The sequence below is a fragment of the Pleurodeles waltl genome, chromosome 4_1 (genome assembly GCF_031143425.1).
Source record: "Pleurodeles waltl isolate 20211129_DDA chromosome 4_1, aPleWal1.hap1.20221129, whole genome shotgun sequence".
NCBI lineage: Eukaryota > Metazoa > Chordata > Amphibia > Caudata > Salamandridae > Pleurodeles > Pleurodeles waltl.
In genome coordinates, this window is record NC_090442.1 from 848,713,534 (window position 1) to 848,740,333 (window position 26,800).

A 26,800-nucleotide genomic window follows, 5' to 3' on the forward strand; every position below is an offset into this window, starting at 1 on the left:
CCCAAATATGTTGAAGATTCTATGTGTAGTTGACACTTAGGGATAACCCATATCACTAGTTTGTCTTTTTCTCAATTTCAAAACCATTTTAAGACATGAACAAAGCAGGCAATTGCCTTGCACAACCTTGCAAGGGGTCTGGCCCCTGCTCCCCCTTCACAAGCACAAACAGTGGACCATTGAACCTGAAGAGTTTGCCAAGGTTGGTGGGTGCTGCTTATTCAACCATTTGACAGTGCCTCTTCTGTTTCTCTCCTGTCTGCAGAGACAACTACTCAGGTACCCAATACTTTCTGATAGTCTTGGTGGACCCATCTTGGCTTATTTTAAGAATTTTACCACCTTGTTCTTCTTTATTCATCCGGTTCTTAGCAACAACCTCCTATTTGATTTTGATTTCATCCTCCTTTTTTATTATCTTTGATTGGTAGTCCGGGCTCCCAGTTCTGAGGTAAAAGAACAGTCCCAGACATACAATTATGTGCTGTCAACTGTAGACAAGTTGTGGGAACCTCACATTATGACATGAGACGTCACCCACCATCTGCCCTACCTCATTATTTTATTTCTTTTAGGCTGAAAGTCCATGGGCGGTTGGGATGAGCTAGATGTTTTTGTTCAATTTGTTTAAACTAAAAGAAGATTAATTACCTTAATGTTTCCCAAACTGTTTGTCAGGGGTTTTAAGATGTTCAGAAACATCATCAAAATGTTGTTGTTACTTTCTCTTAAAGAAAGATTGGGTAGATTTGGGTAGGGGTGATGGCCTTGACACAGTGCTGAACGGCATTAATTTACAACTGAACAAGGACATAATGTGACACCTGAATGTAGCATACCAGGAGGCAATCACAAAAAAAACACAGTTAATAAATAGTGTTATATTGAAAAAGAGTAACTAAATGCACTGAGAAAATAGTGAGGTGTGGTCTCTCTGGGGTGTGTTTGTAAATCTGACCTTTGTTCTTAAATTTTTGTCCTGTATTTTGACCTTTCATCCTGAATTTTTGTCCTGAATTCTGACCCTTTGTCCTGATTTTTTTGCAGTCTTGTCCAGAATTTGCCTCAGGTGGTCACCCTAATCTTGCCACACTGCACTGTCTATGAACGTCAATTTGTATTTGTGTTTGAGATACTGTTCTGGCAAATCATAACTAAGATTTGTTTGAACAATCTGCAGCGTGTTGCACAAAAACTACATAAATATTTCTGTATGCCATTTTTTGTATTTCAATGCATTATGAACCTGCACTTTTGATAATAATAGGACTCTGTTTAAATGTGCATTCCTGCTTATTTCAAAACGCGGTACTTCACACGATGTCTTTTTAGCGGAGGGGCACTGATGTCTGTACAATAAACATAAAAAACAGTGAACCAATCACCATTCAGGAGTTTTCTGACATGCTTAATTGGAAGCAGTAGGTTCATTTTCAGGGCGGTTGCTCTGCTATAACATGAATAATTTCCTTTTGTGAATCGAATTGTCATTGCGCTGGATAAGAGATCTTCATTAGGCATTATTCTTCAAAAGCAATTGAAACACAGGAAAACAGAGATTGCGAAAATGAAGATTAGTGCTGTCTTTCTGAGATGCCGGGGTGTTTGCCGTTGCTAGTAACACTAGCAGATGCGTGCCAGCTCTAGGGTGACGAATCTTGTGGCTGGCAAGAAGAGAATGAGGACTCTAGTAGTTCACATGTCCCTTTAATACATGGGTACTCACAAACATTTTCCCAGGGGCTACAACGTTTGAGGGGCCACAACGTTTGGCCTGTGGTGTGACCGAGGGCCGCACTGATGCTAGCAGCCTGGCGATCAAAAGGAGAAGGGGGGGCTCTGGATGGGGAGGGGTTGTGGCATTATGGGGGGCATAGAGGGCTGCAAAGCATAAAGATTTAGTGGCTGAATAACTCAATGTGAAACCAGAAAACCTGGCATTGATCCCAGCTTCCCCATTTTACCAAATTGTGTGATCCTAGCCAATTGTTTTATTTCACATTCCCTTCATTTTCTTCATTATTGTATGTAGGAGGACCTTACAATGCATGACTTTAGCATGTGTGCGAACCCTTCTCCTGTGTTTTATTTAATAAACTATGAAGTTGTTCATGTATAATAGCAAATCAGGCCTATCAAAGAGTGCAGACAACAACTCACTTAATTCATTATTGGCATTGTTATCAAGGTGGGGGTATAAATGAATGTTTCTGAATTTATATTTGAAATCTATTGTTCTAAAAAAAATACTTCCCCATGCACTGATAGAATCTGAAGTAGTAAGATGAAATGGTCCTGCATGTAAATGAAAAACACTTTTTGAATTTTTAAGAACCCTTATCATAGTGGCAGACATTTGCTGCAAGATTTTATTTAAAAAATGAAAGTGTTCCTACAGTTAAGCAGTTCAGGACAAATTCCTTACTTCCTTTCTTTATTTTCAATGATGTTTAAATAAAGTATTGTCTGTAAGATTCCAGTAAACAGCAGTCTAGTGCTACTGCTGCAGTGGGGGCCGCATGTAAAGGTCAAAAGGGCCGCCTGCAGCCCCCTGGCCGTACTTTTAATAGTTGCTGTGCTAAGACTTAAAAATTATTAGGTGTAACACTCCTTCTACAGATCCTTCTAATAAACGTAGCCCATAATTAGCACATGCCCATTCAGGAAACAGGGCTGATGCTCAGTGACGTCTTGTCAAGTTTCATGAAAATGTACTTGTCATCTCTGTTCTTGCTAGCGGGGTTCATTGTTTTCGATGTATTTATCGATTCATAGTTGAACCCAAAACAAATATATCCGAAAATTGAAGTGAATCCTAGATGATGCTAACTTTGGAACGCGCTTGTAGTTGTCTTCAGTAAGACATTATTTGTTTTGCTGCAGTTGCCCAAAATATTTTCCCTGAGATTTACCTCTACGGATATTTGTGCACTGGTAGTGGGGACATCTGCAGCAGTAAATCCTGCCAGGAATCCTTTAATGAGGTATAGATCTTGAGATCTGCCAATGTCTGTCCCTCGTGCCGCACACCCTGTGAGGTGCTATCTAGATGTGATACCTTTCGCTCCTGACTATTCATCTGGTCTTAAATGGATTTGAGGACCCTCACCAATTTAGATAAGACTTCTCCTCCTATAAGCACTTTGAATGCCTCCCACAATGTGGCCCATGTGGAGACATTAACAATGTTACAATCAAAATATTCTGTAATAGCTGAGGCAAGGTGTTGCTTAAATACTGCATCTCGAAGTGCCTTAGTTAGGAAGTGCCAAAGCCTCACCACGTATAATTTGCTTTGTGTGACTGTGATAGCACTGGAGAGTGATCTGATAGTATTCAAGGACAATGTCCCACTGTTCGGATTTATCCCTTCAAGAAATACAAGGACAACCAAAATTAATTATGTCAAAAGGAGCAATGTACCCCCAGAAAAGTGGATTTTCGCATTCGCCTCCACATGCATAACCCTTTAGAGACATACCATCTGAGCTTGCTAATGCAAAATTTCAGCGACAGTAGGGACATGGGAGCATGATCTCTAGTTGTATGTGATCTATCTTTAGCATGACATAGAGCCAAATTGAAATCACCCCATAGAAGATATTCACGCATCTAGGTGCAGAGAGGTGCTATAGATTTCATCCAGTGTGGTAGGAGTCAGTGTTTTAGTCATATGAATTAATCAATGTGACCGGGTGCGCCAACAACTACCCCTGTAATAAAACGTACCACCCATCTAGGTCTGTTACAGCATGTTGCATGTGGAAACTGACAGAAGATCTTATTGTAAGGCATCAAAGTGCTTTTCAGTGAGTAGCATGCTATTCTGTAAAGTAAGAGGTATTAGTGGTGGATTAGTGCAGGGAAATATGAGTACAGTATTAGTATTAGCATGAGTTAATTTGAAGGAGAGGATATGTGATTTTGTTAGTTGGACTGACTAGAGTAATGGAGGGATAGAGGACAGAAGAATCCAGAAGCATTAATTGAGAGTTTATAGGATGAGGCTTGGGATGAGTAAACGAGAGATGGAGGAGGGAAGAGTCTGTGGAAGGGGGTTAGGAAGATCATAGTAGCAGAACGAGTTTTGGATTAGTCAAAGGTGAGATAACTGAGGGAGAAATTAGTAGGGTTGTTTGGGAGATCATAGTAGTAAACTGGGGTTTGAGTGAGCTAGATGTGGTAGAGGAGGGAAGAGCTTAGGCAGGGTTGTTTTGGAGATCAAAGTAGTAGAAAAGGTTTGGGATGAGACATAGTGGGGATGGAGGGTAGATTGCTAGAGCCATAGGGTGATGGGGAGACAAAGTAAGACGAGAGATTACCATTTATATTATTTTTTATTTCTTTAATTTTTTTTATTTAACTATTTATTTTTTTGATTTTATTTATAGATTTCATTTCATTTATTTTTATTCATTTTTTATCTAGTACAGTAGGACTAGAGTAATTAATAAATAGATATGTGTGACGTACTTGGCGCATAGTGAATACTCGGGAGTCGGTTGTCGGTGAGTTATGTAGTTTTAATTTCAGATAGCTTTTTAGGTTACAGTCTCTCTCTGTTCTCTTCTCCTGAGCTCTGGTTCTGTTCTTGTCTTCTTTCCTCTAGTCTTTACGGTGTTGTTCTTTGGACTGCTCTTCTCAGTCTTCTCTTTGGCTTCCTTCGTCTCACAGGTTCCCCGGGAAAACACATGTGGAGAGACAGAAAGATATACCGGTAAGTACTTTTGGGTTATGTTCCCTTCGTCTACTTCATCCCCTGCCTTTTCTTGTCTTTATTTCCTTTCGTTTTCAGACCTCTATTTTCTCTCCTTCGTTCCTCCTGAATTGTCTCCTCTTCCCCTTTTTCTTTGTCTGTTGTATTCAGTTTGCTCTGCGCTATCTTTCTCTAGTTCCAGCTCTTCTTGTTTCTTTCTTTCTAGGACGTCTCTTCTTCCTGTATTATTTCTCTTGTCTCTTTTCTGTGTTAGCCCACAATTCTTCTGTCTTGTACTATTTAGTTTAAATTTCTCCATGCTCTGTTTTTATGTGCTGCCCCGTGCCTATGTGCTGTATAGTGGTTTGTGCATTAGTGCCCCGTCCAACCCCACCCCACTTTCCCCCCCACCTTTCCCTTCCCCTTTTTCCCCTTGTCGCCCTCCCGCTTCCTTTACTCCTCAGGTCCCACGCACCGGGTAGAGCCACGCTTCTCCTGAAGTGTGACGGGAAATAGTGCTTCGCTTCCCCGGGGTTTCTCGATGCTGAGGCATCCGGCGTTGGTGTTGGATGCCCGTCGTGGTGTTCGATTCCTCGCGTCAGGCCACCGGTTTCCCTCCCCCTCCCGTTCTTCTGCTGCACGGACTCCTGCCTTGCCCTCCAGGTCTGCCTGATCGAGCCATAGGGTGATGGGGAGACAAAGTAAGACGAGAGATCACCATTTATATTATTTTTTATTTCTTTAATTTTTTTTATTTAACTATTTATTTTTTTGATTTTATTTATAGATTTCATTTCATTTATTTTTATTCATTTTTTATCTAGTACAGTAGGACTAGAGTAATTAATAAATAGATATGTGTGACGTACTTGGCGCATAGTGAATACTCGGGAGTCGGTTGTCGGTGAGTTATGTAGTTTTAATTTCAGATAGCTTTTTAGGTTACAGTCTCTCTCTGTTCTCTTCTCCTGAGCTCTGGTTCTGTTCTTGTCTTCTTTCCTCTAGTCTTTACGGTGTTGTTCTTTGGACTGCTCTTCTCAGTCTTCTCTTTGGCTTCCTTCGTCTCACAGGTTCCCCGGGAAAACACATGTGGAGAGACAGAAAGATATACCGGTAAGTACTTTTGGGTTATGTTCCCTTCGTCTACTTCTTCCCCTGCCTTTTCTTGTCTTTATTTCCTTTCGTTTTCAGACCTCTATTTTCTCTCCTTCGTTCCTCCTGAATTGTCTCCTCTTCCCCTTTTTCTTTGTCTGTTGTATTCAGTTTGCTCTGCGCTATCTTTCTCTAGTTCCAGCTCTTCTTGTTTCTTTCTTTCTAGGACGTCTCTTCTTTCTGTATTATTTCTCTTGTCTCTTTTCTGTGTTAGCCCACAATTCTTCTGTCTTGTACTATTTAGTTTAAATTTCTCCATGCTCTGTTTTTATGTGCTGCCCCGTGCCTATGTGCTGTATAGTGGTTTGTGCATTAGTGCCCTGTCCAACCCCACCCCACTTTCCCCCCCACCTTTCCCTTCCCCTTTTTCCCCTTGTCGCCCTCCCGCTTCCTTTACTCCTCAGGTCCCACGCACCGGGTAGAGCCACGCTTCTCCTGAAGTGTGACGGGAAATAGTGCTTCGCTTCCCCGGGGTTTCTCGATGCTGAGGCATCCGGCGTTGGTGTTGGATGCCCGTTGTGGTGTTCGATTCCTCGCGTCAGGCCACCGGTTTCCCTCCCCCTCCCGTTCTTCTGCTGCACGGACTCCTGCCTTGCCCTCCAGGTCTGCCTGATCGTCTTCTTCTCATCCTCGCGTGCTTTCTGCTTCCTTCTGGTCAACTTCTTCACGTCCTCGTGTGTTGACGGCATCCTTCAGGTCTCCTTCTTCACCTCCTAACACCCACAACTCAGGTGCTGGCGCTGCTACTTTTGACCTCCCGTCTTCCTGCGGCTGGAGTGGAACCAGCCAATCACGGGGAAGGAAATCAGGAAGGTTGGGGTTAGATGGGGCAGAGACAGAGCAAGTCCAGTTCCTGTGCGGGCGGGTCACTCTCAGCCTGTCACATATGTAAATACAAAGTAAGGGAATGTATGTGCAAAGAATGTAATAATGGCTATAATAATATGAGAAGTAAAGTTGTATTGTACAAACACAGACTTTCAAGATTAGAAATGTTTGATGTTAATTAATAAGTGTACTTTTCTAGCATTCATTTATCTTTCCTCAATTTTTCAATAGTGAAATGCATGGTGTTAAATAGTTAAGATAACATTTGCTCATTGTGATATAAAAAAGCAGGAATTCAGAAGAATCTAATATAACAACTTATCTAGGATCAATGCAATGACCTATGAACATGTTAAGCATAGAATAATATACACATATAAAAGTATACACACACACATACATATATATATATATATATATATATACATTTATGTATATATATATATATATATAGTATTATTATATATATATATATATAGAGAGAGAGATATATAGATATATGTATATAGATATATATAAGTATATATATATACACATATATATATATATATATATGTATATATCTATATACGTCCATCCAACATACCCTGCTGTTCTTCCTGACTCTGCCATTCAAGGTCAGTGCACTGCTACGGGCGCAGGACCCGTAAATTATAAAATGATCAAAAGGAAGGAAAAGTAGAGAGTATGTTGTTTTTTTGGAATTGACAAGGTATTATTAACCCCAGGGGGGGTGATAGGGAGTGGATATTTAGAAGGATTGAATCCAAGTACATAATACGGCTAAATAGCATACATCCATGGGGTTTGAACAAGGATGAGGAACTTTATGTACATTTAGGGTAATAATGCCAATGTGTAAATAATGTCTTATACAACCTGTTTGACATTTTCCGCGGTTCAAAGATGGGTTGTGTTCTGACATTTTTTAGAACATTTTTTTGATGACTTGCCTTTCAATTTTTAATTTTCAATTTTCTGTTGGCCCTCCTTAGAAGCTATTGGACAAGAAGGGCCACTTGGCCATGACAAGATGATTTGAAAAGTGGTTATATTTCATATGAAAAAGTAGAAGAAGTAGTGGAATATTTAAGGAAATTAATTAATTCTATTTTTTGTTTAATAAGGGGATGATTGGTTTAATATAGAGATATTGATTGAAAGAAGGTTAGTATATCTCTAATGTGGATTGATGTTTCTTACTTCATCAGCAGAGTATTTCTTCTATGTTTAGCACACAAAAAGCTTTATTTTCTATGGGAGGGGGACTTTTGTAATGATTGAGGCTATTGAAGACATACCCCATGTTCACTATTTTTTTGCTTTCAGCCTCCTTCCAGTTAGTGACAGAAATGGGTGTCAAACCAATGCTGGATACCGGAATGCTAAGCATTTCTGAAAAGTAGACAAAATTCTGGATTCAGCAAGGGGTAATTTGTGTAGATCTTACAAGGGTTTCCTACAGAAAATAAAAGCTGAAATGAAAAAATATTGAAATTTAGGTAACAAAAAAGCCATTTTCTCCACATTTTACTCCGTAACATTTTCCTACGATGTCAGATTTTTTAAAGCAATATACCATTACGTCTGCTGGACTCTTCTGGTTGCAAGGATATATAGGGCTTGTACGTTCGTCAAAAACCCTAGGTACCCAGAGCCAATAAATGAGCTGCACCTTGCAATGGGTTTTCATTCTATACTGGGTATAGAGCAATTCATTTGGTGAAATAAAAAGAGTGAAAAATAGGTATCAAGAAAACCTTTGTATTTCCAAAATGGCCACAAGATAAGGGGTTGAGAAGCAGTGGTTATTTGCACATCTCTGAATTCCGGGGTGCCCATACTAGCATGTGAATGACAGGGCATTTCTCAAATAGACGTCATTTTTACACACCGTCTTACATTGGGAAGGAAAAAATGAAGAGAAAGACAAGGGAAAATAAAACCTGTTTTGCTATTCTGTATTCCCCTAAGTCTCCCGATAAAAATGGTACCTCATTTGCGTGGGTAGGCCTAATGCTCGCGACAGGAATCACAACATGGACACAACACATTTTTACATAGAAATCTAACGTGTTTTTTGCAAGGTGCCTAGCTGTAGATCTTTGCCTCTAGCTCAGCCGGCACCTAGGGAAACCTACCAAACCTGCACAATTTTGAAAACTAGACACCTAGGGGAATCCAAGATGGGGTGACTTGTAGAGCTCTCACCAGGTTCTGTTACCCAGAATCCTTTGCAAACCTCAAAACTTGGCCAAAAAACACTTTTTCTTAAAATTTTGGTGACAGAAAGTTCTGGAATCTGAGAGGAGCCACAAATTTCCTTCCACCCAGCGTTCCCCCAAATCTCCCGATAAAAATGGCACCTCACCTGTGTGAGTAAGCCAAGCGCCCGCCATAAGAAATGCCCCAAAACACAATCTGGACACATCACATTTTTCCAAAGAAAACAGAGCTATTTTTTGCAAAGTACCTAGCTGTGTGGATTTTGGCCTCTAACTCAGCCGACACAGAGTGAAACTTACCAAACCTGCACATTTTTGAAAACCAGACACCTAGGGGAATCCAAGATGGGGTGACTTGTGGGGCTCTCATCAGTTTCTGTTACCAAGAATCCTTTGCAAACTTCCAAATTTGGCCAAACAACTCTTTTTCCTCTCATTTTGGTGACAGTAAGTTCTGGAATCTGAGAGGAGCCACAAATTTCCTCCCCCCAGCGTTCCCTCAAGTCTCCCGATAAAAATGGTACCTCACTTGGGTGGGTAGGCCTAGTGCCCGCAACAGGAAATGCCCCAAAACACAACGTAGAAACATCACATTTTCCCAAAGAAAACAGAGCAGTTTTTTGCAAAGTGCATAGCTGTGGATTTTGGCCTCTAGCTCAGCTGGCACCTAGGAAAACCTACCAATGCAGTGCATTTTTGAAAATTTAACCAAATGCATTTTTAAAATTGACATGAAACGCACACATGCCACTTTGGCATGTGTGCACCTTACTCGTCCTAAAATAATATTTGGGGGTGCAGCATAGTGGGCCTTAGGCACTCAGCACGCTGAGGTTTTCATTTCCCAAATTGCGAATTCCAGTTAGGAATTCGCAATTTGGGAAATGCAAAAAATTCGCAAACATGGGCCAGCCAATAGGTGCGAATGGGGTCAGAATCGCTATTTGCGATTCGGTAATAGCATTTGCGATTTTTAAGAAATCGCTATTACCGAATCGCAAATATGATACATACCATTTTGCGACTCTGAAATAGTGATTTCTTAAAAATCACTATTAGAGAATTGCAAAATGGATTCTTGATACATCTGGCCCTACATCTCGTAGCAGGAAAGTTTTTTTGGGCCGTGAGAGGAATGTGCTCAGCAAAGAGACAATCTTTTAATCTAGCCACATCCTCCACCACTGCTTCTCTAGGAACTCTTGCCTCTTCCAGCACAACAAGGCTCGCTATGATCGACTCCTGAAATTTCACAAATGTCATCCTTGACTCTGGAGAGATATCCTTGAACACAAAAAAAGCATTAAAAGTTGCCAAGTGAACAGGTGAACCACTAATTTCTTATACCAAACATAAGACTTACGAGCAGCAGTGTATGGTTCCAGCCTCTGATCTACTCTATCAACACCACCCATGTGCTTATTGTAGTCTAAAATGGATACAGGTTTGCGCACTTCAGCAACTTGACGCCAAACTGCCACAGGTGAAGTACTCTCATCATGGATGGTAGTAAGCATGTACACATCCCACCTGTCTACAAATTTCAGAGCTAGCAGCTCATCATTCCACAAGGCACTGCACTGTCCCTTCTCAAGTTTTTTACAGACAAGCTCTCTTGGATAGCCTTTCCAATTAGAGCGGATTGTACCACAAGCAACAGTGTCTACTCTGAACAGCTCCTTAAACAACTGAACTCCAGTGTAGAATTTATCTACAAAGAAATGGTTAAACAGTCGTCTACCAAGTTCCCAAACAATTTTCCCACTAATTCCAAACGTGGGCAGACAACCAGGGGGGTCAATACTGGAATCCCTACCAGTGTAGACCAGGAAATTACAAACACATCCTGTAGTACTTTCAGACAGCATATACAATTTAATTCCATACCGTGCCCTCTTGCTAGGAATGTACTGCTTAAAAACCAAACAACCCTTGAACAGGACCAAAGACTCATCTAAAGATATTTCTTTGCCTGGAACATAGATCTCTGAAAACCGATCTACCAAATGATCAAGGACAGGTCTAATCTTAAAAAGATGGTCAGAATCAGGGTGATCTCGTGGCAAGGCTAAAGCATTATCTACAAAATGCAACATCCGAAGAAGAAGCTTATACCGGTTACGACTCATGATTGCAGGAAATATAGCAGTTGCCATCAAGGGACTAGTAGACCAATATGAAGACAGTGATGGCTTCCTCGTCAGCCCCATTAAAAAAGTTATACCCAAGAACGTTTTGAACTCTTCCAGATTTGTGGGAATCCAGTGTGGCCTAACTCTGGCAGCGTTGTCCCTCAAATACTGCTCTACATACAAATTAGTCTGCTCAACAATCTCTTCCAAAAATATATTGTCCATAAACAACTCAAAAAAGTTGACAGGCAAAAGGTTTTCTGTATTAATACCCTGGGAAACCAGTAAACTGAGGCAACTGTGGCTGCTCCATGTTTGGTGCAACCCACGTATCAGATATTTCAATAGGAAGCCTTACAGCCACTGGCTGCTACACCATTGGCACATCAGTGTCCTCCTCTAAAATAGGCCCGTCATCAGCACTGAGAGTGGCTTCATCATCAGATGATTCCTCTCTAACAGAAAATTAACTTCCAGAATCTTGCACTTCCTCCTCTGCCTCAGAAGCAGACTCAGTCCTATAATCATGGTCTGAAGACAACTCAAAAAGCACACCACCAACCTGCTCAGCGGTCATCCTACGGCTAGCCATGATCCTTCCTACAAAAAAGTAACTGGACAAATGCACCACCAACAACCAGCACTATGTAAGATAAGTAACAAAGTGTAGCTTTATCACTAAGAGTTATAAACTCAAAAACTATACTGCTCACATGCCTGGAAAAGCTTGACTCACCAGCAACTACTCTGCACAGCCAAAGCAATCATCAATGGTATCCCACTAAAAAGAAAAAAAAAGAAAATTAGACATAAGACAACACAATAATCATTCAACATAAATCTAAGGACAATTTCACAAACAATCCTGCATTCAGTACACCACCTACAGGCATGTCATTCATGCATGGCAACAATACACCTTTGGAGTAAATTTATTTGCTTACCTAAAACTTGCAACTACGCAAACGCAGGACAACCACTGCCAAAACCATAACAAGCCACAGCAAAGGAAGCAAAAGCTTTGAACTAGAACAAAAAGGAGAAATAAACAGTTATTATCTTGAATGCAAATACTTCGCCAATAGATCAACACCCTGCCAGCAACCATTTTAAAACTTTCCCTGGTGTCTAGTGTTCTCTGTTTGGGGGCAGATAGGCCTAAAAGAATTAGGCCATTCAACCCCAAGGGGGGCAGAAATGCCACAGAATATATTGCCCCCTTTGGGGGGGCGACCCTTGCCCAAGGGGCCACTCCCCTCACACAACGCACACACATGATCCTTGGCGATAAGTGGATTCTGCCTCTGGTCCTAAAACAAATAGGCCAATCTAGATTATATTACCCCCTTTGGGGGCTGACCCTTGCCCAAGGGCCCCCCCCACACAAAGCACACACACACACATGATCCCTGGAGCTAAGTGGATTCTGCCCCCTTTGGGGGCAGATGGGCCTAAAGAAAATAGTGCTTTTTGCCCCTTGGGGTGACCCTTGCCCAAGGGGCCGCCCCCAACACAAAAAAATCAGCCACAAAAACAATCACTGGTTTCTAGTGGCATTCTGCCCCCCTTGGGAGCAGATCGGCCTAAAAATAAAAGGCAGATCTGCCCCCAAGGGGTGCAGGAACAGAGATAAATATATTGCACCCCCCCAAGGAGAGCGACCCTTGCCCAAGGGGTCACTCTCTCACACACTAAACACACATACATACACACACACACATAAACAAATCCCTGGTGTCTAGTGGGCATCACCCCGATTCCTCTTTTTCAGCAATCTGCCCCCCACCACCCCGAAGGAGAAACTCACCTCCTCCTTGAAGATGCGCTGGAAGCAAATGGCTAAATGGCTGCCAGCACGTCTTGCACCCTTTGATGATGTCAGTGCGCGATCACGCGCTGATGTCATTGAGGGTGTGGGGTGATTAGGGGTGGAAGAGATTCCCCTTCCAACCCTTACCTGGAGGGGTGGGAGGGCAGCCCTCGGTGGGAGCGCTAGCACTTACCCCGAGGGTCGGTACACAAATGGAATGGTTATATCTGTGGCACCTGAGAGACGCATCCACGGTCGTAACCATTATGTCCGTGGCTTACAAGGGGTTAAAGAACTATGCATATCTAGAATATACACATAATCAGATTATAAATATTTATCAACACAGCCATATGCAGTCAATTGCTGTTTGGATATGGTGGTTATGAAGGAAAGAGCCAACTCTTGAGTAGTCTTCTGAAGAAAAGATAGTTAGCTGTGGATTTTATAGTTTGGGGAAATTAATTCCATAGTTTGGCCGCTTGAACAGAGAAAGATGTACCACCTATTGTCTTTTTCTTGTATTGTGGTGTTTTAAGGCGGGGTGGCAATTTTGAGCAGGGGTTTCTTTGTTGAATGTATTTGGTTACTTTATTTCTGATGAAAAGCAGTCGTGTTCCATGTACAGCTTTGTGGGTGATACAAAGCAGCTTGAAGGTGGATCTTCTGGCAGCTGGTAACCAGTGTAGTGCTCTCAAGGCAGGGGAGATGCAGTCTTGTGGCTTTACATGTAATAGTAGCTGAGTTCTGAATACGTTGTAGTTTTCTCATAATAGATAGAGATGATCCATGGTAGAGGCCATTGGCATAATCCAGTTTAGATAGCACAAGAGAGATAGTAGCCTGCACCTTGTGTGGAAATCCAAGGTGGGGGAAGATGAGTTGCAGAGTCTTCAAGGTGATGAAGCTTGATTGTGCTAATTTTTCCACTTGGGCATTCATTGTTAACTTGAAGTCCATGGTAATTCCAAGGTTTTTAACTTCCTTAGATACTTGAGGATGTGGTCCCGGATTGTCAGGCCAGGCGCACAGTGGGTCATAAATTTTCCAGTCGCCACATGTGAGTATTTCCATGTTGGAAGTGTTCAGTTTGAGATGGTTCCAAGTCATCCACTAATCAACGCCTCTGAGGTAACTAAAGATTTGTGAGTTTTCAGTGTCATAGGGGCATTACTATTTAAGTAGTATTTGTGTATCATCTGCATAGTTGAGGCATGTGAGTTGAAAATCATTGATCAATTCTGGTAATGACATCATGTAGATAATGAAAAGCATATGTAAGATGATTGATCCTTGGGGGACCCCTGCTTTTATTTGGTAGGGTTTGGACGAGAAGCAGGGAGGATAGATAGTATTAGTTCTGCTTTAAAGATAGGATGTAATCCAGACAAGAGCAGTCCCTTCTATGCCGGCCTTTTGGAGTCTTTGAAATAAGGTTTCAATGGTCAACAGTATCAAAGCCAGCTCAGATGTCCAAGTAAAGTAGTTTAGCAACTCCAATGTGGTTAACTGTGTTTTTAAGATCATCCTAGATTGTTATGAGTGTCAATTCAGTGCCTCTTCCTAGGCGGAAACCAGTTTGTTAGTCTGATGGAGTTGTCTTCAATGAATTGTGACATCTGGGCGAATGCTGCTCTTTCTATGAGTTTGCCCTTGAAAAGTTCATTTGCAATTGGTCTGTAGTTGTTGGGGTCATACAGGTCCAGGTTTGTTTTCTTTATTAACGGACATATGTATGCCTTTTTCAGGTCTTCAGGAAAGGTTCTAGTAGTTAAAGAGTTATTGATGATTCTTCTTACAGGTGTGGCAGTTGAAGATGTGTGGTTGACAAGGGTCAGAAAGTTAGCCGTAAGGCCTGCTTGTTTTGACCAAAAACATAAATTCACCTTGTGATATTTGTTTGAAGGAATGCAGAAGCTGGGTTGGTTTACTCTTAGAAGAGATGTTAGGAAACGGGTTGGTGCTGATGGTTTTCTTCTGTTTTAAAAAGGATTCCAATATTTCTGCTTTGGTTGTGTAATGAGTTGCCAGTTTGTTTGTGAAATCTTAAGAAGTGGGATGAATTCCTTCCATGCATTTAGGTTTTCAAAATTAATTGAGAGTTTTCTAAATTCTTTAGCTGCAGATTTAGCAATTAGAATTCTGCCTGAGTAGTAACTTTTTTTGCATTTTTGATTGATGGTTTTTATATTCTGTTAAATTTGTGTAGCTGAAGTTTGTCTTGAATGTTATTTGTTTTGTGCTAGGTCCGTTGCAGCCTTCTGATTTGTTGCTTTATCTTTTTAAGTTCTGTGTTTGTGCAAGTTGTTCGTTTTTGTTTGTCCTGCATAGTTTTTCTGAGTGGTATCAGGATATTGAAAGCTTCCTGTAGCACTCATAACGTTTTAGAACAGAATTAGTTGTGTCTAGAGCTGTGTTGGCTGTTAGTTGTGTTTTTTAAGCTTTCAAAATTGAGTTTGTTCCATGGTCGATAGATGTATGATTGTAAGGTGCTATGGGGTGTGTTTTATGTCAGAAAGTTACCAAATGGTGGCCTGACCATGTGATTGGCATGATGCTTCGAATGGTGACTAGTTCAGGGATTGCAAAAATGACATCAAGGATGTGTCTAGCGATGTGTGTGTGATTGTATACAATCTGATGTAGGTTCAGTATGACTAGGCCAGTGATGATAGCTTTGGATGGCGCATATTGGGTTTGTCAAACAAAATGTTTAGGTCCCCAAGAATGCATAGGTTTGAGTATAATGTTTTAAGGGTTGAGACTGTATCTAGAAAAGTGACTAGGAATGTTGAATTGTTAGGTGGAGGTCTGTAAAGGAGGAGAAAGTTACAGGACGGAGTTGGTGTAGGATTGTATCTGGTGAGGAGGGCCTCACACCCTTGTATGGAAATGTTGTCTGTTCTGCAGAGGTGTATTACTTGTTTGAATATAATAGCTAGTCCACCCCCTCTCTTGCCTATATTGTTTTGTATGATGGTTTGATAGCCTGGAGGAATGGTTTCCTGCAACACTGAGGCCATGTCATCTCCCAACCATGATTCCGTTACTAATAGTAAGTCAGGTTGTGTATCAGTAAGCAGGTCGTAGATGTGGAACTTGTTTTTTGAGAGTGATCGTGCATTTATTAACAGGCAGTTCAGAAAATGCATATTTGTGGCAGTGTTGTTTTGTTTTTGAGAAGGTATTTTGAGCTTGTAGCATGTGTTTTGTTAGTTGTGATAACTGTATGAGGGTCACAATAGTCCTTTTTTTCTATATAGTGCTCCTCGTCCAGCAGGCTTAGGAGGCATATTGTCGGCTCTGTGTATGTTGGTGGTGGACTTGGTGGCTGAGAGTGACATGATGAGTACAGTTTTTTTGCAGAGTAAAGTTGTTTGTGTTAGTTTTGATCCCTGGAAGAGGTAATATGTGTGGTGGAGTGGAGTGTAAGGATTGTATGGTTGTACATAATTGGTGAAAAGAGGGGGATGTGTGGATGGTGTAATGGAAGGCTGGGTTTAGGTATTGTCATGATAAAAGGGGGTCTGGCAGGCGCAAATAGAAGATAGTGTTGTTGGTTTGTATGAGCAGGGAGTGTGTGTCTGGGTGGCTGAAAGTAATGTATAATGTAGGTGTGTGTTGTGTGGGTGATGGCAATATGTGTTACTGGGAATGGACAGAGTTGTTTTTGGTGTGAGAATGAAGGTGTCTTAATGTTGTATTTGTGGTGGATATGTGTATACATGTGGTATGTGGGGTTTTGTGCTAGTTGATGAGACATTTCAATCTGTATGAGGTCTGTTTGTGGTGAATAATTTGGATACCTTTGCTGATATTGTGTTTGGATGTTGGAGCATGTGTAAGGTATAAGGTCCTTTCTGGTAAATGGTAAATTGGGCAGCATTTGTGGCCCTAGGCCCGATCAGTCCTGAACAGGCCCAAACAGACAACTACCCTTGTCCTCTCCGCTCTTAGCCTCGACGCCCGGGCTAAGACTCCCTGAGGCCTAGGCTTAAATAGCCCTATTGGTCAATAGAAACCTAGTCCTAACTCTAACCAATCAGATTTGTATCCCTAAACACTACAGCCAATGTGTACACCTAGCCCCATTAACCAATCACACCCCTAGTCCTGACTACCAATCACAACAGTAACCCTAAAACCTCAGTCCAATAGGAACCCCAGCCCTAGTACCAATCAAAATAGAATCCCTAAAACCACTGACCAGTAGGAATTGCAACCCTGGTACCAATCAGAACGCAGACCCTAATCCTTAAGCCAATGGAAATACTAGTCCCTGCAACCAATCACTTCAACATATGCAACAACCGATTGAAATTTATATAGGGGCCATGTTATCTGAAGCCCAAGCCCCTGTGGAAGGGAGGAGGGAAGTGCTGCTCTATTCTATTCAGAATCTCCTTGGATACAGACAGGCAGAATCCACACGCCCACGGTAGCAGAGTCTTCTTTCCAGGTAAGGGATAGATTGAAAAGCACTGAAATACTGCTTGTCACCCAATCAGATATTTGGCTTTTTCAAGGCAAAAACAAGCGGTGCGGACACTTTCTAAACACAATTTAAATCACAGAAACAGATTAAATAGTCTCCTAAACACACTCTGGTTAGCTACTGAGGTGTATGTAGCCTTTATTCCAAAAATAAAAAAGGGAGAGGTAGTTGGCAGTTGACTTTATGCTGTCTTGTGCCACAAACTAGGAGTGAAATTTCGAACAGTCACGGGTAAAAAAATAGCAGTTTAAAAAGGCCAAGCTCACTGAAAAACAGAGAGCCTACAGTAAGGCATGGGTAGCAGTAGAGGCACTTACTAACAAATAACAAGATTTTCCAGAAAGCCTGGGGCTCTTAACAGTCTCCTGGGATTTTTTGATCACTGTGCTGTATTAGGGTACATGGAAAAGCTGGGCTCACAACATGGAGGTAGCTGTCTTTGGGTTCCCTCCACAAACTTAAAGGCCTAGAGCAAGTGTTAGAGCAGGGCTCTGGTTGCCGATGAGCTAGAGAGCCAATCACCAAGCACAAGCCCCTGTGGAAGGGAGGAATATGGCAACTCTGTGAGAGTAAGTGGTGTATAAAGCAAAGAACCTGTTTGTGCCCCACCGAAGATGACCTAGCAAATGGAAGGTTTTTCTCTTGTAAGATGGAGATGTCCACATTGTACTTATCTAAAGAAAGGCAATACCGGCCTTTATTTAAATGGGACATTCAGCCTTCTCACACTCCATATAAGAAAAACACAGTTCAATTGGTGCTGGTTATCTTTCATCTCATCCACTTAAGTACACCTCCTTTATCCAAACCCTTTACTCCACAAAGATTATAATGTCAACAATAGTGGCTGAATAAAGTTTTACGATCACGGTCATCAAAAACGACCCCATATCTCCACCCCTTTCCCCACTGACATGAGCAATTGGCAGTGCATCCCTACAACGCAGTGCCAAATTTATCAATATTTGGCACATCACAATTATGAAAGACAACTTGCTGTGCTGCGTCAGATGGAGATGGAAGGAATGTGACATATTAATCAAAATATGGCACATTCCTGCTCTCACTGTTCTGGTGCACTATGTGCTGCAAACAAAATAATCCTTAGGGTATTGTTCCACTTTCTGTGTGGTAGAATGCAGCACACTTAGAAAGAGGAAACAATGATACTTCCCCTCATTGCACCTCTATCAGGAACATGTACAGTTTTGAGACATTCCCATATTTACTACTCATGATAAATATGGGAAGGTGCTCAAAAGCACAGGTAGATGCATGGAAACACTTACATTCCACCCATGTGATGGCTTACCAGAAACTTGTGGTGCCTTGTGTTACTCTACTTTTACCAAGCCACACAGGGCCATGCACAGTGGCTTTGCGTGCCTTGGTTAATCTGAGTTAAGAATTGTGTTGCACTTGTGTTGCCTTGAGTGTGCAAGGGCAATTCAATCCTTGGATAAATTTGGTCCAAGTTTTTAACCTATACTGGTAATATACATCACATACTGTGGCCATCCACCTCACTTCAGTCAGTATTGGTATATTTAAGCACACCATTCTTTACTTGTTTGATTATGTATTCATTTACTCAAATGGGAGAAATCCCCACCTCCACTATATTCAAGCTAACTGTATTGCACTAAGTGGGGAAAGTGGTCCCTACTTAACATCCCTGTTGCCCTTCAACATGTCTATCTAACAAAGTGGACTTCGATAATATATGTGTGTCTTATGAACAGGTTACAGGATTAATATTCACAGCCATCTCTGAAGGACATCAAAAGGAAACAAGGAAGCTTTCAGTCATTGTTGCTGAGTTCTGCAAAGAGGCAGGTGAGGGTCTCTACCCTCAGGACATCATTTTCTGGACCACTGTCTTACCCTGTCATTTAGCAATGTTTCTCTTGAAGAATTTGCAGCACTTTCTGGTGTGGTGAATAGCTATGTCTTGTCTCTTCACATATGCTTTTCCTGTCTATTACACAGCCTGAATAAAGTTCAAATAAAAGAATAGGATATTTCCTTGATTTTTTAACCTCACCATTTTCTTTAGACAGTCATAGGATGTTGTTGCTATCCCTTAAATGTAGATGTTTCATGAACCTGGACAAGGATGGGTCCCTTGTGGAGCTCTAGGGCACAAGTATCCGTGAGCCCTTTAAATTGTAAACATAGAAGGAAAGACAGTGTGTCTAAATATGACCAGGAGTAGTCCTTCCATAGAAGTTTCCATGTTTGTGATAGCAGTGGATTCCAATAGACAGACAAATATAACATTACATTGCCGTGATCTGGCTTCCATATTTTCATTCCTTTTTGGGAGCAATGGTAATGTTTTTTTCTGTGTTTTCAACATATCTTCCATGGATGTACAGCTTCCCTCAATATCATCTACATGGTCTTCAGACCTATTTAAGCAAGAGCCTTCTTTGTCTGATTTACTTTGCATCTGTTCTAAACAAGAGATAAGATTATCTAGCTTGCAATCTTTTGCCTTCAGTCTGCAGTTCATTTTGAGCAGCAGGGCCTTCATTTCTACTCCATCCCCACCTGCGGCCTCATTGCCCAATGAGATATCTACTATCTCTATGCCTATGTCTCATGTGGATTTATTCTGGGTGGTAAACAACCTTTATGCCGAATTTTTTATAACGAAGTCCTGGTTAACGAAAGCGGAACAACGCTTTCTTTAACCACGACTTCGTTATTTTGTGCCTTAACCACGCATGTCCTGAACAACGAACATGCATGGTTAAGGTACAAACAAGGGAGTCGGCTGAGGAGGACGACGCAGATGACAAGGTGACGAATCAGGTAAGTGGGGGGTTTTAGGTTTTGGGGAGGGGATGGGGGTCAGGGGGTTTTAGGTTTTGGGGTGGGGTTGGGGGGTGAGGCGTTTTTGGTTTTGGGGAGGGGGTGGGGGGTCGGGGTTTTAGGTTTTGGGGTGGGGTTGGGGGGGTGGGGCGTTTTTGGTTTTGGGGAGGGGGTGGGGGGTTGGGGGTTTTAGGTTTTAGGGTGGGGTTGGGGGGGTGGGGCGTTTTTGGTTTTGGGGAGTGGGTGGGGGGTCAGGGGGTTTTAAGTTTTAGGGTGGGGTTGGGGGGGTGGGGCGTTTTTGGTTTTGGGGAGTGGGTGGGGGGGTCAGGGGGTTTTAGGTTTTGGGGTGGGGTTGGGGGTGGGGCATTTTTGGTTTTGGGGAGTGGGTGGGGGGTCAGGGGGTTTTAGGTTTTAGGGTGGGGTTGGGAGGGTGGGGTGAGGGATGTAGGGTGAATGGTGCCTATTGCTAATGATTTTATCAGGAATGCCTTTACAACGAAATATCGTTGTTAAGGCATTCGTGGTAAAATCATTAGTAGTGAAGACGAGGTCGGTGTTCCGACCTCGTTGTTATGGTTAGTAGTAGTTTAAGATTCGGTGTTCCGTCATATAACCATTCTGGGTGGATTGTTTGGTCTCAAATGATATTTCGCCCTATCAGGTTTTGATCCTCCTCATTTTGATCCCTACAGTCAATGTTGCATAGCTTCATAGCTTGCAATCTCAGATGGTTGTCCCCTCTCGTGTACCAAGCCTACAGAAAGCAGCTTCTGCTAGGCTACATTTATCCAATCGCTCACCTCAGCTGAGTGTCAATAAAACATCAGCGATTATCAGCCAGATCATTATGACTGTGATTATCTTGTAAGCCCTACAGGTGTGGCCTGTGAAGTCCATAATAAAAGGAATCCATATGGGCATTTAGGGCTGTAGAAGCATTCCCAGCTTCCGCTCACCCTTACCTTGGCACATCTTCGACCACCAGACAGCATGAGTGCACCCTCTGTAGGACCTGAGATGTCCTTTTATTGTGCCATAGCCTCACTCACCTTCTTTCCTGGGCTGAAGGACCTTCAGGTTTAATACCAGTGTTGGTGCCAGGGCTAGTCATTCCAGCACTGTGGTTATGGATCAGTGGGACCACCGGCAGGACCAGGCAACTCACTGCTCCAGTCATGCACCCCTTCAGATGCCACCAAGTAAATTAATAGTCTGAGCGAAGGTCAGAGGTCTGCTGTTTTGTGGCCATTTTGGATTTGCTCATGTTGTGTCTACTAGGGCCTAGAGCCCAGATCTAACCCATTGGTGTAAAGACTCAGTTCATTGCACCATCACTGATTAAGGAAGTCCAGGTTACTGTAGTCCCACACAACCCACTGAACATTCTTGCAGGTGTGGTATCAGTGCTTTCTGGGTTACTTACAGTCCCCTAAGAGGTTTGAGGACGCAGTTTTAATTCAAACCCAATTTTGTTCCTAGAATAGCACACTCAAGCATTGTACTAAGAAAATACATTATATATTTAAAAGTGCTTATTTCAACACTACATCCTGTTGCTTAGTACATGAATGATAATCATAAAGAGTCTAATTAAAACAGCTCTTATGCAAGTAGCTTGCAGTGACAATATAATGAGCAGTTCTAAAATGCTTTGGATGTCCCTAGAAGACTATCACTATAGAACTACTTCTGTGTGCTACACAGAGCATGAGTTGGCTTGCTTGCCTCTAGAATTTCTCTGTTTCCAGTATACTGCATCCCTGTTCACAGCAGATCAGCTACGGCTATCAGACTTCCGCCAGGAGAGAATGTTCCCTCAGAATGAAAACACATGTTCAGCCTGTCTCAGCTTCTCTTATCCCTGGATTAACAGCATAAGAGTAGATGCTCGGGCAGTCTCACAGGGTCCCTCTTGATAACCTCCTTACACAACCTCTGAAATTCGGTAGTGAATTCTAGCGGTTTCTAGGATTGAACACAGACCTTTGGTCTATATTGCAGAATCTAGTAAGGGCTTTCCAAAATCCGAGATGCAAGCATTCTAAACTAGCAGGATGAAAATACTTCAATTCAGAATACATGTTTATTTTGCACGTCTACTGTCAAACCTTGAAATGTAGATATCTCATAGTTTGTGGCAAACATGTGCCACCGGTTGTTCTAACAAATAATTGTTTAGATGTAATGACACTTTCACAAGTTCTGTGAAAGATAATGAAATGGTGAATGTGGAGCTAAGGCAGAAAGGCTAACTCAATGTGTTTTAAAATAAATGAAGTCTAACCTTGGGAATTCACTACACTCCAAGCTCAACCCATGAATTCTTAACTTTTGTAGCTAGTCAGAAGCCTGAGGTCAATCTTCCAAAATGTTCTATCTCTCTTTCTGCAGAAGAACAATTATTATGAATACAGAAGTCATTATAACCAAGGACCTTTTCTCTATCAACTGCTTGAGTTTTATCATATCAGATTCAAACTAGAGCAAATGAAACTCGAAAAGGCCCAGAAGACTTTCCTATTCCCCTGTACTGATGCAGTGCTTAATTTGTAAAAAATAAGTTCCAGGCCACTTCTCAGGAGGCCACTGCAGCTTTCACCACACATTGCCCCTACCAGCTCCGTTAAAGACACACTTACATAACAACTAACCATCTCACTAGTAAAAGTCTGACAATTCAGACTGTTCAAGGATCCCAAAGTTAAAAGAATGGCTTGGGCAGCAGGTATGAGTTGTTTTTAATGCATAAGGAATTAATAAACAGCTGTTGTTCTGCTATTCTTCAAGTTACACAAACAGCATCAACATGTGGCAGTTGTCATAAGAACTGGTGTTAACAATTAAGTACCAGTGGAGAAATACCAGAAATATCCAGCTCATATTAAGCACTGTACTTGTGGATATTTGGCACAGAGTCTCAGCATTATCATTCCAAGCTCTGACTCCAATCACCACACCCCCTTCATCATTAAGGGCTAAAAAGGTGAAGGATAATTTGTCTGCCAATATCTAAACCTCATTGTATCCTATGGGATTTAGATTTTGCAGATGGGATATCTGTCACCGTGGTGATGGAGTAACTCGTCTGTCAATATATCAATCTGGCCCTAACCTATTTGAAGAAGCAATGCAGCAATGTGAAAGATCTGAAAATGCACATGAAGTATCACGAACAGTCAAAAAGCCTATCTCCACCAAGGACATCAATTATCTGTTGGCAGAAGTCGCTTGCTTCCTTTACGAGCCCTGGTCCTCTCTAAGTGACCCATAGTCTTTATAGTGACAACCGAGCACCACAAAGCAGAAACCTATTTCTAGTTCGAGCCTTCTTCTTCTCAACAGCAGACAGAGGCTAGGTTAACTGGAGATTGTTAGCTTCGCTACAGTTTAAATAGTACAACATCTGACACATTGTGCCAAGGTCATTGCACTCAATCAGAAATCACTGTGCAATATAAAACTGGCAATGTTAAAAGTTGTTATGAAACTCTGACTAGTTATGCCAATCATTGCTGGCCCAGGATTTTGTTTTGCAATTAACTGCATTGTCACTAATAAATCACTGCAGTCATTTATGTTTACAAGTATGTCCTGTGAACTGAAAATTACTTCTGAGCCACTGAAGTTACATTTTATTTCATAATCTGGAGATTTGAAACAAACAAAGGCCTACTTGTACAGTGTAAATGGGACCAGGCATCCCTAAGATACAAGGGAAGGCTGTGCTTTAAACACAGATAGCAAGTTTAACTCAACAGTTAGTTAGAACTATACTTCTGATCTTAGGAAGGGCTTTGGAAGGGTATTATTGTAGAGAGTTTGAGACTGTGGGCTGCTCCTTTCTCTGCAGCTGCTGGATGTCAGAGCTTACCCATGTTATGGGCATGTAAAAGGGGAGAGCTTAGTAACTGTGGTTGGCCTCTGTGATGACAATGTTTTTTGAGGTGGGGCTGAGGAGGACAGTCTGCCCATTTGTAAAATACTTTTCGGTATACTTTATGCATAGATAGAAAAGTACAGGTGAGGGCTGATTTTGCACAGCCCAATGTGAGTGCTTTTATTCTACAGAGTCCAGGATCAGTGCATTAAGGTGTGCACATTACATATGGCAAATACAGAGTGCTTCAAGCTCAGTGTGGCAGATGGAAATTGTAGACAGTTTGATATGCAGAATGGATACAAAACATAAATCTTGTTTAAGGTTTTCATGGATCCTGTGAACCATGAATTGCCCGTATTACCAGTGACAGTGTCCTTGTGAGTCTTGACTAACGACTTCAATGACTGCATCAGGACCAGAATAAATTAGATTTTTTTGTGAAAATAAAAATAATGTTGGAATATTTCAAAAGTAGCAACTCCATGCTTCCCATTCTTATGACAGCCCACACACAGTTGCAACTTGCAGCTATTTCAATGTGCCTCATTAGCTAAAGTGCGGACTGGCCAACAACACATCCTTCAAGGTCTCCTAGTCCCGGTGCTCCATAAGGCACAAACATACTTCATTCAAAGGCTCTGTGTTTTTGATGTGCTATTCTGGAATGGAATGCACCAAGAAGGAGTTACAAGGACTTGTGTCAGTAAGATCTACAAGTTATCCAGAGCTGCTCGGCCACATATTTTCTTGGGCCTGTGAGCTTTGCTACCTCTTTGCTGCTTCTCAGCCACCACGCACTTGTTAGGTCAAGCGTAAGCGTACGATCTCTTTTATACTTTTAAGTAATCTTCTTCTGTGGTCCACCAGCTATTTCATTTGTTAGTTTCAGTGCCATTTAAAAGTCCTTGCTTGCTAGCGGTCAGTCATACCCCTCTGTCCCTCCTTCTTCTGCGTGGGAGCAGGGACCAACTACTATATAATTACGCTGAATCCTGTTTATTTGGTCTTTAAGGAACTTTTTATAATTTGTTTCCTGCACCTGTCCAGAGAAGCTTCTATTTTCATTTGTAGAGCGTCCTCTGAGCTTAGCTGTAAACAAGGTTATAAATCAGGTTATCTTGGTCACATTTGATCTTTGTGGCATCTATGCATCCTCTCTTAGCTGCCTGGATCCCGCCCTTCCTTGAATTGGATTTTCTTTACCAAGTGTGCCCGCCCATGTGCTAAGAGCAAGGGCGGAGGAGCGCTCATAATTGTTTATTGCCTAGGCACCCAGCTCTACCAGGGCTATGCAATCCTTAGAGACAGTGCCCACGTCTGCAACATACTGGGATCTCACTTGCAGCTCCATCAGTGCACCTCAGTTCACACACTCCAAGCCTTCAGCTGTGCCAGTGCCAGGAACCCCACACATGCTGCTGACAGATCACCTCAGTTCTTGCAGTCAGTACACTCTGCAGCTCCGGTACTGGGACCTCAGGCACAGCTTAATCAGTGCACCACAGTTCACACACGCCATGGCCTCAGCCGTGCCAGTGGCAGGAGCCCCACACACTCTGACTGCCAGGGCACCTCAGATCTCGCAGGTAGTACACTCTGCAGGTCCAGTACTGGGACCTCAGTTGCAGCTCCATCAGTGCACCATAGTTCACCCACTAAAAGGCCCTCGGCCATGCCAGGAGCCCCACACACGCTGAATGCCAGAGATCCTTAGTTCTAGTAGTCAGTATATTCTGCTGCTCCAGTACTCGGACCTCGGATGCAGCTCTATCAGTGCACCGCCGTTTACACACTCCAAGCCCTCAGTTATTGAAGTACAAGGAACCACATAAAGGCTGTCTGGCAGAGAACCTCAGTTCTCACAGTCAGTACACCCTGCTGCTCCAGTATTGTGACTTTGGGTACAGCTCTATCAGATCAGAGCAGTTCACCCACTCCAAGTCCTCAGCCGTGCCAGTGCTAGGAACCCCACACACGTGGTCTGTCAGAGCACCTAAGGTCTTGCAGTCAGTACACTCTGCTGCTCCAGTACTTGGATCTTGGGTACAGCTCCATCAGTACAGAGCAGTTCACACACTCCAAGCTATCAGCCGTGCCAGTACCAGGAACCCAACCCACTCTGTCTGCCAGAGCACCTCAGTTCTTGAAGTCAGTAAATTCTGCTGCTCCAGTACTGCGACCTGGGGTGCATCCCCATCAGTGCAGCTCAGTTCACACACTCCAAGCCCCTCAGCCAGAACCCCAGATATAGGGGGTCATTCTGACCCTGGCGGTCGGTGATAAAGCGGCGGCCAACCCGCAAACAGGTCGGCGGTCAGAAAAATTGAATTCTAACCCTGGCGGGAACCGCCAACACAGGCCGCCACTTTAACACTCCGACCGCCACGGCGGGACCGACAAACAGTGCGGCGGTCACCGCTAACAGGCAGGTGGCAGACAATGTACCGCCCACCCTATCACAACTCACCAATCTGCCACCTTTTCCAGGGCGGGAGCCCCGCCGATAAAAACACGGCGGAAACAGACTACGAACGGGAAAACGCTCACCTATACACACTCCACGAGGAAGGAGGACAGCATGGAGCCCGAATTACACATCCTACCAGCTATTGTCTACCTGCTCATCTACCAGGAGTACGAACGCCGGCGCAGACGACAACAGTGAGTACTGCACCTACAACACAGGCGAGGGGGGAGGAGGAAAGCTTACGGGCACACACATACGCCATACACCCACCCCCCACCACAAATACCTACACCCCAAT